General features: G+C 34.7%; 1 protein-coding gene across 2 annotated transcripts in view; it reads right to left on the bottom strand.

The window, feature by feature from the left end:
- Positions 1-14,493, bottom strand: part of FMN1 (formin 1) — a 513,415-nt gene that overhangs the window by 312,579 nt on the left and 186,343 nt on the right. The window lies entirely within an intron of this gene.

Here is a 14,493-nt window from a genome sequence, read left to right as displayed (position 1 = left end):
CTGGGATACACAGCACAAATGTGCTGGTCTTCACATCTGGGCAATGGTCAATATGTTCAGTAATCTACCTTAGCTAGTTTGCCCAACAATCTGCCTTAGTCAGCTTCCTCAAAGCACAAATAATGTATAATTATGAAGTACCTGATCTAATGAAATTCTCTATAAAGGTGTGAATACATATTGAACAATTCACTTATTAAGTTCGAGGCATTCAGATAATCAGTAGAAATACGTTGTTTAAATGTACACACATTCTAGACATTGCCCCTAAGAAGCTTACAATCTCTGTGTATACACATACATACATATATGCAGGTTTCATATACACACATAAGTGCATATGTACATATTATACAAACATATGTTATACATATACACACATTTGTATATTTACGGGAACAAGTAGGTTATATTATTTTTCACTGACATATAGAAAATTGTCCTTTATCAAAGACATTTCTTGTTCCCTTTTCACAACAAGATCAAATTTACCTTTCCATATTCAGTCCTCTAATTCAAAGATGTCAGGTTATTGACTAAACTGAATAAGTACCAAGATGCTAGAGAAAATCTCAGATATGACACAGTTTTCAAAAAGTAGGCTTGCTTTTTATTCAGCAGAACTACTTATTAAAGATCATTACTACAAAACTCCAATCTTTGAGATAAAAAAGGGAGGAGGAATTACTAAACTAAATGCTCTTCAAAAATCAAATCTGAGACCCTTGGAGACAGGTATTTAATAGGGTAGGTATGAGAAGGGGATAGTTAAGTCAGATAAGAGATTAAATGAGAAGGTCTAGCATATAGATTCATGCCTCTAGAGCTGGGATGCTTAGTAAGGAGTCTGTGAAGCATGTATGTATGTGTGTGTGTGTCTGCCCACTACATATCTACACTTGTATTATACATACACATATATTATGTATATTTTGATAATTAGATTTCAATATAATGTATTTCCTTTGTGATTTATTTTATTATATGCATTAAAAAAATTACTTGAGAAAGGATACATAGCATTCACCATTCTGCCCAAAGGACAAAATACAAAATTATGAATTCCTCCTTTGAAGTAAGAAGGGGTCTGTCTCAAAGACTATCTAGAACAAACCTTTACTTTAAAGATGAGAACTGAGAAAATTGAATTGACTTCCTTAAGATCACACAAGTAATCAAGATTTGAATGAAGGTCCGTCTAACTCCAGAGCCAATCCTCTTCCCAATGTACCCATCTTGCTTCTCTACTAATAACTCACTACATTTTGGTTTCCAGAAAAGGATACAGTAGGACACAATACAGAAGGAGAAATAGCAAACACCTGAGCCCTTATGAACTCTATATAGTGGAATGATAGATGTTCTCATCTCACACTGATGCCCACAGGCAGTGTAATTTAAGCAAGAGGAATCATAGATTCATAGAACTGAGAAATGAAAGCAGTCTCAGGAGAGATCATCTGGTTCAATCTGAGGCAGGTAGTGTTTTTATTCCCATTTTATAAATGAAGTATTGAGGTCCAGAAAGGTTAAGTAAAGGGCCTTAGGTCAGATAACTAACATGTAATAGTGACAGATGGAGTCTAGGTTTCCTGCCTCCTCATGGAATACTTTTCACACTATAGTCTGCTGCCTCTTTTTCAAGGACATGAAATCTCCCTCCAAAGGGCCAGTAGCTATCTCTTACTATCACAACAAGGGGTTCAGTATCACTGTGGTGAATTTTGCTATAGAAATGGAAAAGTAGATTTAGAACTTAAATGAACAAATACTTAGTCAATTTGACTTATCTTCAAGACACCAGAGATACAAAGACAAAAACCAGCAGAATAGACTGTTAGAAAAGAAAGGGACCTTACAGTTCAACCTAGTCTAAGAGCCTTATTTTATAGCTGAAAAAACTGAGGCCCCAGAGAAATTAGTTAACTTGCCCATAATGAGCAAGTTAATGATAGAGCAAAGATTAGAACTTATGTTTCTTAACTCCCACAATCAATCCCATACAAATGAATAGTCATTCTTCTTCACAGATAAAATTTTAAAGGAAAAATTTTCACAGGCTTCCTTTTAAAAACCAAGAAAAGAACCATTAATATTGGCTTTGATGATAGCAAGTCGTATATAATAAATTTGGAGTTTCATGTGCAATCTTTTTTTATACTATGTTATGAACATGCTTTTTTATTCCATAAATTTATTAAAAAATTAAGTAGGCCAAAGAATCCAAGTGTATCAGAGGGCATAAAGAGGCCATCTAGGTTTTGAAGGACTTTTTTTTCCCTCATTCTTCATGAAGAATGACTTCTAATATAAATCCATAAAAAGGAGTACATTCCTATAGATTTAGGGTAAATGACTGGGATTGGGCCTAGAAAGACAGCCCGTGTGAGCCATCAATTAACAAATACTAACTGTGCAACAACTTATAAAGACATAGTCTAAACTTGATCAGGATGCCCATGATGCTTATAGTCAAGATGATTTCCCTAGATATAACTGTAATTCCTCCTTTCTGATGCTCTCAGTCTGCTCTCAAACTATCTCTGTCTACTTGTTCTGGTCTCAAGACATTTATACATCATTTATGCTTGATGACTTTTACATATGTAAAATACATATTTTATATATTTTACCTCAAAATAATTTACTTTAAGCAGCCATAGTAAGATACAAATGGCAAACAATTTTAAAGTACTTGACTTACATGAAGGTCTCCATAAATAAGTTTCAATAGCAACTCTTGTTCAGCTACTCATCCAAGAGACATCCTCTAAATTAGATTCCTTATTCCTTTATTCCACTATAATTACAGTTACACTCACATTGAAGCTGCTTTCAAACATTATTCATCCCAATGAGGATATCTATCAAATAAGACAATTTTTAAGTCTTCCCCATCATCTGCTCCTAAAAAATTTAGGTGCTAGCTTCTCTTCTTTCACCAAATGTAGAGAAATGTGATTGTGGAACTTAAATGGGCCTATAAATCTAATCTAGCCCTTTTATCATAGAGATAAGGAAACCAAATCTCCAAATTATCAAGTGAATAGTGCAACATCACATATTTTAAAAAGACAGAACAAAAACATATTTTTAAGTCCAGTGGTTTTTCCATTGTATAATGCCTCATCTTAGAAGTAAATATGGCCCTAAAAATAGTTTTCCAAAGTCATTAGATTATTGTAGTTCTATGCAAACTACAAAATGAACTTTGTTCATCTTCTTCCCTGTTCCTTTTTATTACTCTCCTGATTTTTACTGGTTACTGATTACTCAGCTAAAAGGATATAAATGCAACCTCCAGAAGGGAGGCAAAAATGAGACAAAGTAGATTCAGTTTTTATTTGGTATAGTGCTTGATTCCAAAGACTTTAGCTCCTGTGTTTGACACCTCTAATTTCCAAAGGGAATCAGTCACTTATGGTTCAGTTGACTTATTTAGAACCAGATATCTTGGACAAAGGTTAGAATTAAAGCCTGGACAAAGAATTCGAAGGAGTAGAAATAGGAATGATTTCAGTGAGGGGGTAATTCTGACTAAGAACTATTTGAAATGAGAATGGGTGAGGAAAGAATAAGGGCCTAAGAAATAATAAAGAAACAGTAGAATTATGGTGTGAAAGAAGAATAAAGGTAATTTATTTGTTGTTTGTTTTTATTAGAAAAGTCTTGCAACATTTATTAAATTACCCAAATGATTATATTGGAAATTTTACATGTAGATGGAGTTGAGAGATCAGAATTAAATCATTGCAGTTGGAGGGGAGCTTAGTGGCCATTTAACTCTTACCTTTTCACCTTGCAGATAAAACAGTCAGATAATTGAAGAACTAGGATTTGAATTCAGTTCTCCAGACTCTTAATCCACTTCTCTTTTCCCTAAAATACTAACTGCTTATCTTCTTCATTAGTTTGATAAGTGATTTTACCTTCTCTGTAACTCAGCTTCTTCCCCACATAATAGTCCTTTTATGGACAATAACTCACACTTGCTTAACTCTGAGGTACATTGTGTCTAAAACTAAGAAATCCAGGAAGACTCTTTGAGCTCCTGGAGGGACATAACAACTTTAATTTTGAAGTATTTACCTTACCTTCATGATATTCTAGCACCATCTACTATTTAGGTCTTGATGAATGCTTGACTAATAGCACTCCCTATGGGTCTAACTTATCTAAAATCAACAACTGAGCTTAATCAGCACAGATCAAGTGCACCTGTACACTGCATGAAACACAGGTTGTGACAATTAGGGTATTTTCTCTTTAGAGATTTTGAGGCCAAAAACTTCCAAAAGTGTGATTATCACACATTATCAAGTGACTTATCAGAGTCAAAAAATGTTGAAAAACAAAAAAATAATCAGGAGACCCTAAAAAGGGTAGAGTTAGGGGCATACTCAAAGCCTGAAAAAGAGGTAAGGCTGAGGAGGTAAATGAATATGAAGTTCTAATAAAGAAGGGACATGATTGGTAGGAGAAGGGGTTTGAACAAGCATTTAACACAGTATAAGCACTTTCTGGATAATGGCTCCTAACTCTGGAATTTGTCTATGACTATCTTACTCCCCATATCCCAATTATGCTTTTGATTTTCCATCTGACATTCTGAATATTTGATCTTCTTCCCAGAGTACTGCAGAGTCCTCCAAATTGGTTTTCCTGACACCAGCATCTCAATTTTCAATTTGGACTCATCTCCTTAAAGTTCTCTCTTCCTCAGAATAAAAGGTCGAGAATTGCAAGGGAACTAATGAAAAAAAACTCAGAGGAAGGTGGTCTAAGTGTACCTGATCTAAAGCTATATTATATACCAGCAGTCACCAAAACCATTTGGTATTGGCTAAGAAATAGACCGGTCGATCAGTGGAACAGATTAGATACAAAGGACAAAAAAGGGTACATCTATAGCAATCTAATCTTTGACAAACCCAAAGATACCAACATTAGGGATAAAAATTCATTATTTGGAAAAAACTGTTGGGAAAACTGGAAATTAATATGGCAGAAATTAGATATGGATCCACACTTAACACATGATTTAGGCATAAAGAGTGAGATAATAAATAGATTAGAGGAACAGAGGATAGTCTACCTCTCAGACTTGTGGAGGAGGAAGGAATTTATGACCAGAGGAGAACTAGAGATCATTATTGATCACAAAATAGAAGATTTTGATTACATCAAACTAAAAAGTTTCTGTACAAACAATACTAATGCAAACAAGATTAGAAGGGAAGTAACAAATTGGGAAAATATTTTTAAAAGCAAAGGTTCTGACAAAGGTCTCATTTCCAAAATATATAGAGAACTGACCCTAATTTATAAGAAACCGAACCATTCTCCAATTGATAAATGGTCAAAGGATATGAACAGACAATTCTCAGATGAAGAAATTGAAACTATATCCACTCATATGAAAGAGTGTTCCAAATCACTACTGATCAGAGAAATGCAAATTAAGACAACTCTGAGATACCACTACACACCTGTCAGATTGGCTAAGATGACAGGAACAAATAATGATGAATGTTGGAGGCGATGTGGGAAAACTGGGACACTGATACATTGTTGGTGGAGTTGTGAAAGAATCCAACCATTCTGGAGAGCAATTTGGAACTATGCCCAAAAAGTTATCAAACTGTGCATACCCTTTGACCCAGCAGTACTACTACTGGGCTTATATCCCAAAGAAATACTGAGGAGGGGAAAGGGACCTGTATGTGCCAAAATGTTTGTGGCAGCTCTTTTTGTTGTAGCTAGAAACTGGAAGATGAATGGATGTCCATCAGTTGGAGAATGGTTGGGTAAATTATGGCATATGAAGGTTATGGAATATTATTGCTCTGTAAGAAATGACCAGCAGGAGGAATACAGAGAGGCTTGGAGAGACTTACATCAACTGATGCTGAGTGAAATGAGCAGAACCAGGAGATCACTGTACACTTCAACAACAACACTGTATGAGGATGTATTCTGATGGAAGTGGAAATCTTCAACATAAAGAAGATCCAACTCACTTCCAGTTGATCAATGATGGACAGAGGTAGCTACACCCAGAGAAGAAACACTGGGAAATGAATGTAAATTGTTAGCACTAATATCTGTCTGCCCAGGTTACATGTACCTTCGGAATCTAATGCTTATTGTGCAACAAGAAAATGGTATTTACACACATGTATTGTATCTTGGTTATATTGTAACACATGTAAAATGTATGGGATTGCCTGTCATGGGGGGAGGGAGTGGAGGGAGGGGGGGATAATTTGGAAAAATGAATACAAGGGATAATATTATAAAAATATATATAATAATAAAAAAAAAGTCCAAAAAAAAAAAAGTTCTCTCTTCCTCCATATTAAAAGGCCTTGTGTTGCTGTTCATCTTTCATACTCAAAGTGGATCAATGACATCATGTTGGAGTTAAGGTACAGTGTGTTAGACAGTAGCTGAACAGTCTAATACAAGCTATGAAAGCTCTACCACAGGTCAAACCCAAATAGTTCATTGAACATTTGGGATGGTGATATCTCTACATATGTGCATCTCATATTTCCTTTGTGCTATTGTGATTCTGCTTTGCTCACAGAGTACAAAATGAAAACAACCCCAAACTTAAGCTCAAAAGACTTAATAATCCTCCTCTCTGGTTGGATAATCTCAATTTTCTCATCTGTAAATTGGGGATAATACAATATTCCAATCCTCATTTGATGGATGAACAGTAATAACTACAACTAATATTCATATAGTAGTATGTGCTAGGTATTGTGCTAAGCACTGTTGGCATTTGATCCTCAGAAAAAAAACCTGGAAATAGGTGCTTTTATATTACTTATGGTTATGTTGAGAGTATCAAAAAAATAATTTATGTATAGGTCTGTGGGACCAAAATACATTTTTTTTGGTAATTCTTTAATGTAATGTTATTGTGCTATATGAAATGATGAACAGTTTCAGAAGAACCTGGGAAGATTTCTATGAAGTGATGCAAAGAAAAGTGAACAGTTGATGAATCTCTCCCCTCACCTCCCAACTTATAATTTCTAAAGCTGACTTTCCTGTTTCTAGGGGACACATATGCAGGGAAAACAACAATCAAAACAAATTAAGACTAGAGAAATTTTAGCCACGAAGATGACCTATCAAAGCTAGAATATTCTTGCATTCCTCATCTAGTCTAAAGTTAATTTTTCTGTCCCAATTCTACTTCCTTACTCTTCTAAGATCTTGCTCCAATAATCATTCTTTTCAAAAAAATCTTCCAACTTACACATTTAATACCAATGACTCTAATTTTCTTTCTGAATTTCTATGACACTGCTCTCTTCTGCTTTTTGTCTTACTGATCTGTCCCTTTTATGATCTTCTTGGATGGTTCATGATGCCTAACCATGACTTTTTAAAAAATTTTAAACATTTTACACTTTCTTTTTTTTTTAATTAATTTTATAATTATTACATTTTCTTTTGACAGTACATATGCATAGGTAATTTTTTACAACATTATCCCTTGCACTCACTTCTGTTCCAAATTTTTCCCTCCTTCCCTCCACCTCCTCCCCTAGATAGCAGGCATTCCCATACATATTAAATATGTTATAGTATGTCCTGGATACAATATATGTGTGCAGAACCAAATTTTTGTTGTTGTTGTTGTTGCAAAGGAAGAATTGGATTCAGAAGGTAATCAAAATACATTTCATCAGCATACATCAGGTGAGAAAAGCCCTTCAACCAATGCAGATTAGCAAAACAGTTATGCTTCTTTTAGGCTTAAAGAGTTTGCCTAGGGCCCTGGCAAATTAAGTAACTATCCAAAGTGACAGCCAATATTTGTCAAAGGTAGAGCCTGCATCCAGCTCCTTCTGACTCAGAGGTCTACTATACATTCTTTATACCACATTGCTTCTAATGAACACACACACACACACACACACACACACACACACACACACACAGCTTTGTAAACTTCAAGGTATCACTTCTATATAAATAACAATGAAGCAGTAATCATAGTTATTACTCATTAAAAAAAATACCTAACAGCATTACCATTTCCTAAAACATTCAGAATTTTATTCCATATATTAAAGCCAAATATACAATTTAAAAAACTATGCTATTCTGAGATGTGTACTATTCTATCCTAAAAAGTTCCATGTAATTATTTTCCAGGCAGACTAGAAAAATTTCTTGAGCTTCAATATTTCCTTCATTAAGATGGAAAGGATGATGATGTTGTTTACTCAAAGAGAAGAGATGACAAGAAAACCCAGAGTTCTTGCTCAAAAACTTGCAAACACTTGAGAAGTATGATCTGACTTTAGATACAGCTAGGACAAAGAGTGCATAATGCTCCAATAATAATTTTCTATATGTCTTTCATTTAAATATTATTTCCCCAAATGGAAAATGTATCCTTACAATATGCTTGGCTTCAAGAGTGAAATGTCCTTCCTAATTTTTCACATTTCATTTTCAATCTGAAAGAGGAAAGGGATCTATTATGCCAATAAGCTAAAAGAAAAATCTTCTGGAGTCAAAACTCTGCAACTAAAGTACAGACATTGGCAAAAATCTAAGGAATGTTTTAGTGAGAAGTATCTTCTTTTTAAGCATTCTAGGCATAACAATGAAAGCTAGGAAGCAGAACCAAGATACTGAATAAAAGCAGAACCCACAAAAATATAGATTCAAACAATTTCCCAGTCAGAAAGTCTAAAAGGTGAGGAAGGAGCCAAGATGGTGGAGTGAAGCCAGGAGCTCTTGAGCTCTCCAGTTTCCCTCAAAAATAACATGAAAATAAGTCTCTGAACAGAGTCTGGAATGATAGAGCCTATAAAGAAAGGGAATAAAACAACTTTCTAGCTCAAAATAGGGTGAAAGTTCAAGAGAGGCCAGTCTCCCTGGGGTGAAAGGGATGCACAGCCCAGCTTAGACTTTGTTGGGGAAAGCCAGTGGGAGGGTCTTAATCATAGTGGAGTAACAACCAAGACCTTCAGTCCAGGATCAGCAAAACAGTAGCAAACCAGAGTAGTGGGACAGCCTCCAGTCCCAGTGCAGAAGGCAAATAGCCAGCCCCAGACACTGGGCAATAACAGGTGGAACTAGGTCTGGCTACCCTCAGTACTGTGAGCAAGTCACCATATACAAGGGGCCCCTGTGCTCAAAGCCAATACGGCAAGCTGCAGAAGAAGCTTGGGACAGAGCTTCTTCTACCCCAAGAGCAGAGCTCACCTTAAAGTGACAAAATATTAGAAAAAGAACGAAAGAAAATGAGCAAGAAAAAGAAAAGAACCTTAACCACAGAAGTTACAATGGTGATAGGGAAGATTAAAAAAAAAACACTAACTCAGAAGAGGATAAAATGCCCACAACTTTAAATAGGCATATGAATTGGTCTCAAACCCATAGAGACTTCTTAGAAGAGTTCATCAAGGATTTTTAAAATCAAATAAGAGAAATAGAAGAAAAATTGGGAAAAGAAATGAGAAGTATGCAAGAGAAATTCAACAGCTTAGAAAAGTAAAACAATTCCTTAAAAAAAATGCAATTGACCAAATGTAAAAAAAAAAATGCATTGAAGAAGATATCTTTAAAAGTAGAATTAATAGCATGGAAAAGGAGATATTAAACTAGAACTAGTCAAATAGAAGCTAATGACTGTATTGCATATTAAGAATTAGTTAAACAAACTAAGAAGAATGGAAAAAGAAATAGAATATGTAAAATACCTCATTGAGAAAATAGTCACCTGCAAGATAGATTCAGGATTTCAATATTTCAAAATTATTGATTACCTAAAGGCCACAACCAAAACAAGAGCCTGGATAGCATCTTTCAACAGATCATCAAGAAAAACTGTTGTCACATACTAGAATCAGAGGGCACAATCATCATTGAAAGAATCCATCAATCATCTAGAAAGAGGTCCCACAAGAAAAACTCCAATAAATATCATCGCAAAACTTCAGAACTATAATCTTAAGGAAAAAATACTTCAAAAAAATACTGTCAGAAAAACAAACAAAAACAATAAAAGTGTCAAGTAGCTAGAGTCAGTATTACCTAGGATTTGGCAGCTTCTACCATAAAGGATCAGAAGACCTGGATCACTGTATTCTGAAAGGCAAAGAATCTTAGATTAAGTGGAATAAGAATCCACTATCCTGAAAATCTTTTTTTCAGGGGATAATATGGACTTTCAATGAAGTAAGGGACTTTCAATTATTTCTATTGAAAAATCAGAACTAAACAAAAATTTGATTTACAAATACAGGATTCAAGAGAAGCATAAAAAGTTAAACAGAAAAGGGAAAAAAAAAACATTTAAAAATTAAATTCTTTACCTCTCTACGTGGGAAGATGATAGTTGTGACTCTTGAGAATTGTATCTTTTATTAGGACAATTAGAGAAGGTATACATAGAGAGTGTGGGTATAAATTGACTCTGATGGATGATATTAAAGAAAAAAGCATTAAGAGGAAGAATGGAGTAAATTAGATCACATAAAGAGGCACAAAAGACCTATTACATACAGTAGAGGAAAAAAAGGGAAGGGGATGAGTATTGTCTGAAGCTTAATCATTCAGCTAGGTACAGAAATTTATCTTGCCTTATAATGAAGTAGGAGGAGAAAGGTAAAAGAAAAGAGAGGAGCTAGATAGAAGGGAGGTCAGAAACACTTGCAGAAAGGGATAAGAGAAGGGAAGAGGAATAATAGAAGAGAGGGCAACCAAAGAGAGAAGAAACAAAACACTAGTGAGGAGGGACAGAGGGGAAAGAAAGAAAAAAGTATATACAAAGGAGAAAATAGAGTGGAGGAAAATACACAACTGGTAATCATAACTGTGAATGTGAATGAGACAAACTTTCCCATAAAACAGAAGCAGAGAGCAGAGTGGATTAAAACCCAGAATCCTACAATATATTGTTTACAGGAAACACGTTTGAAACAGACAGTAGATAAAAAGTAGAATATATTATACTTCAGCTGAAGCACAAAAAGCAGGAGTAGTAATTCTGATCTTAGACAAAGCAAAAACAAAAATAGATCTAATTAAAAGAGATAAAGCAGTAAGTGACATCTTGTTAAAAGGTACTACAGACAACAAAGACAACTTAGAAGTTCATCGGGAAAGGTTTGTTGCATGAGGAGGATGGAAAAAGCAGCTCACTTCTGGCTCAGACCAGGTCAGGATAACCACAATCCCAAAAAACCAGCAGCAGGCTCAGCATCTCTGAATCAATGGCAGCAGTGGCAGTACCCAGACCTTCAGCCCACAGACACTAAAGATCACTTGGAAGATCCACAGGAAAGAACTGTTTTATTAGAATGAAAGGGCCTTGGGAAACCAGCTAAGAGTGGGCCTTGGGAGCCACTGGATTGGCAGTGACAGCAGCAGCAGAGGCATTCAGGGGTTTCAGTCCATGCACTGTAAAGAAGTCAAATAGTTGACCAGAAGTGGGTCTCTTTACTAGCACTGAGTCAGAACTCTGCTTTGCCCATACTCATATCCAGGATGAGGTCCTGGTTCACAGTCCCAAGGCAGAAAAGAATGTTTGTGGTCACTCACAGATCAGAGCATAGTCAAGGAGAGTAGTAAATACCTCTCAGATCATACTACCTTGGAAGAATAGAAAACTTACAAGTCCCTAAGAAGGATCTCTGAAAACTGTTGCACAAAGCCCCTGAAGTTTGAGACAATGCACCCTCAACCCTGGAAATAGAATCTTATTTTAACAGAGTTAAAAGCCTAGTAACAGGCTAGGAAAATGAGCAGACAACAACAACAAAAAAAGATTCTGATCACAGAGAGTTACTATGGTGACAAGGAAGGTCAAAACATACACTCAGAAGATAAAGTCAAAGTTATATCCAAAGTCTCCAAGAAAAATAAAAACTGGTCTTAGGCCATGGAAACGCTCAAAAGGGATTTTAAAAATTAAAAGAGGTAGAGGAAAAGTTAGGAAGTTAAATAAGAATGACGCAAAAGGAATTATAAAAAGCTAAAGAGGAGAAAAATGCCATAGAAAGCATAATTGGGATATATAAGCTCACTAAGGAAAAGAACTCCCTAAAAATTATATTTGAGAAAGTAGAAGCTAATGATTTTTTTTAATTATCAAGGAATGCAATTTTATTAGAGTTAGGTTTTCATTTTTTAAAATAAGTTTTTTATTTTCAAAATATATGCAGATAATTTTTTAACATTCATCCTTGCAAAACCTTGTGTTCCAAATTTTTCTCCCTCTCACCCTCCCAAAGACAGCATCTAATCTAATATATGTTCTATAAGTGCAATTCTTTTATACATATTTTCACAATTATCATGTTGCACAAGAAAAATCAAATCAAAAAAAGGAAAAAAACTGAGAAAGAAAACAAAAATCTAGAAAACAAGAAAAAAACATGTTGTGATCCACATTCAGTCCCCAGAGTCCTTTTTCTGGATGCAGATGGCTCTCTCCATCAAAAATTTATTGGAATTAGCCTGAACCAACTCACTCTTGAAAAGAGCCAAGTCTATCAGAGTTGATCATCACATAATCTTTTTGTTGCTATATATAATGTTCTCTTGGTTCCACTCACTTCACTCATCATCAGTTCATCTTCTTTCCAGGCTTTTCTGAAATCCTACTGTTGATCATTTCTTATAGAACAATAATATTCCTAATATTCATATGCCACAATTTCTTCAGCCATTTCCCAAGTGATGGGCATCCACTGAATTTCCAGTTCCTTGCCACTACAAAAAGGGCCTCTATAAACATATTTGTACATGAGGGTCTTTTCCCCTTTTTTATGATCTCTTTGGGATACAGATATCACAGTTTTATATAGCCCTTTGGGCATAGTTCCAAATTGTTCTCCAGAATGGTGGGATCAGTTCACAACTTCACCAACAATGTATTAGTGTCTCAGTTTTCCTATTTCACCTCCAACATTTATTATTATCTTTTTCTGTTATCTTAGCCAATGTCAGAGCTGTGTAGTGGTACTTCAGAGTTGTAATTTGCATTTCTCTAATCAATTACAATAAATTAACAATTAATCTGAAAATTGTCTATTTATCTTTGCAAAACCTTGCAAAATGATTCATTAATGCAATCCTGTTAGAATGATGAACTGATTCAACCACTCTGTGGAGTAATTTGGAACTATACCCAAAGGCTTATAAAATCATGCATACCTTTTGACCTAATAAAATTCCTACTAGGCATATATCTCAAAAGAGATAAAAACAAAAAAGAAAAAAAAAAGCACATATATGTACAAAAATCTTTTTAGTAGCTCTTTTCTCAGGGTTAAGAACTGGAAATTGAGGAACTACCTATCAATTGGAGAATGTTGAATAAATTGTGGTATGTGATTATGATGGGAGTACTATTATTTTATAAGAAATGATGAGCAGGATGCTCTTAGAAAAATCTTAAAAATCCTCCATGAGCTCATGCAAAGTGAAATGTACTGTGTACAAAGTAATAGCAATATTGTGGGATCTGCTGTGAATGAATTTGTTATTCTCAGTAATACAATGATTCAAGACTACTCTGAAGGACTTATGATGAAAATTGCTAGCCATACCCACAGGAAAAACTCATTATGTGTTTGAATACAGATTGAAGGATACTTAAAAAAATTTTTTTTTTCTTAAGGGATTTGGGAATTGGGGTTGGAGGGAAATCTGTTCCCCCCACTCAAAAACATGATTCTGACAGAAATATTTTGCTTAACTTTACATGTGCCTTCTTAAAGTCAGTTGAGGGTAGGGAAGAAGGGAAAGAATCTAGAACTTAAGGTTTTAAAAACAAATTAAAAAAATTTGTTTTGCACATAACTCAGAAAAAATAAAATATTAAGTAAATGGGGGGGCAAAGAATATAAGGTTCTTGAGAAAAAGAACTATTTTACTTTTTCTTTTTGGGCATTGGGCACAGAGGAAGTATTTAACATAATATTTTTCATTAAAAAAAGAACAAAAACAAAAAAAACAAAAATCCAGCAACAAAACAATGAAAGATATAGAAATAAAGCAATTAGAGGAGCTCCAGGGTAGAAGATGGGTATGTAAAGAACCAAAGCTGTAAAATTCTCATTCCTTTAAATTCCTTTTTTTCCCTGATTGATATTTCAAAATTGAAATGTTATTATTTACAAAGCACCCTTTTAAGATCTAGTGATTATCTGATATTCTTGCTAAAGCACAAGAATAAAACTTAGCCCTTTGCCATTTAAAAAAAAATGAAATCTCCACCAATTGAAAATATGATTCTAATTTCCTTAATGATTTTCAGAGGCATGCTAGATGGAATCACCTCCCTGATGTTATGGTCCTTTTCCAGAACACACAAACAAGAACAGAAAGTTGGTGACCTTTTCCCTCCCCTTTTACTGATGTTAATAGTCAAGTAGAAAAAGACTATAGAGAATAGCCAGTTATTTCTCTCTCTTTTTTTAATCTAATAAAAACAAAAAAGTAAATTTT

Source organism: Sminthopsis crassicaudata, chromosome 2 (assembly GCF_048593235.1).
Source record: "Sminthopsis crassicaudata isolate SCR6 chromosome 2, ASM4859323v1, whole genome shotgun sequence".
Lineage (NCBI taxonomy): Eukaryota > Metazoa > Chordata > Mammalia > Dasyuromorphia > Dasyuridae > Sminthopsis > Sminthopsis crassicaudata.
Note: the sequence above shows the minus strand (reverse complement) of the source record. Positions and strands in the feature narration are given on the sequence as shown.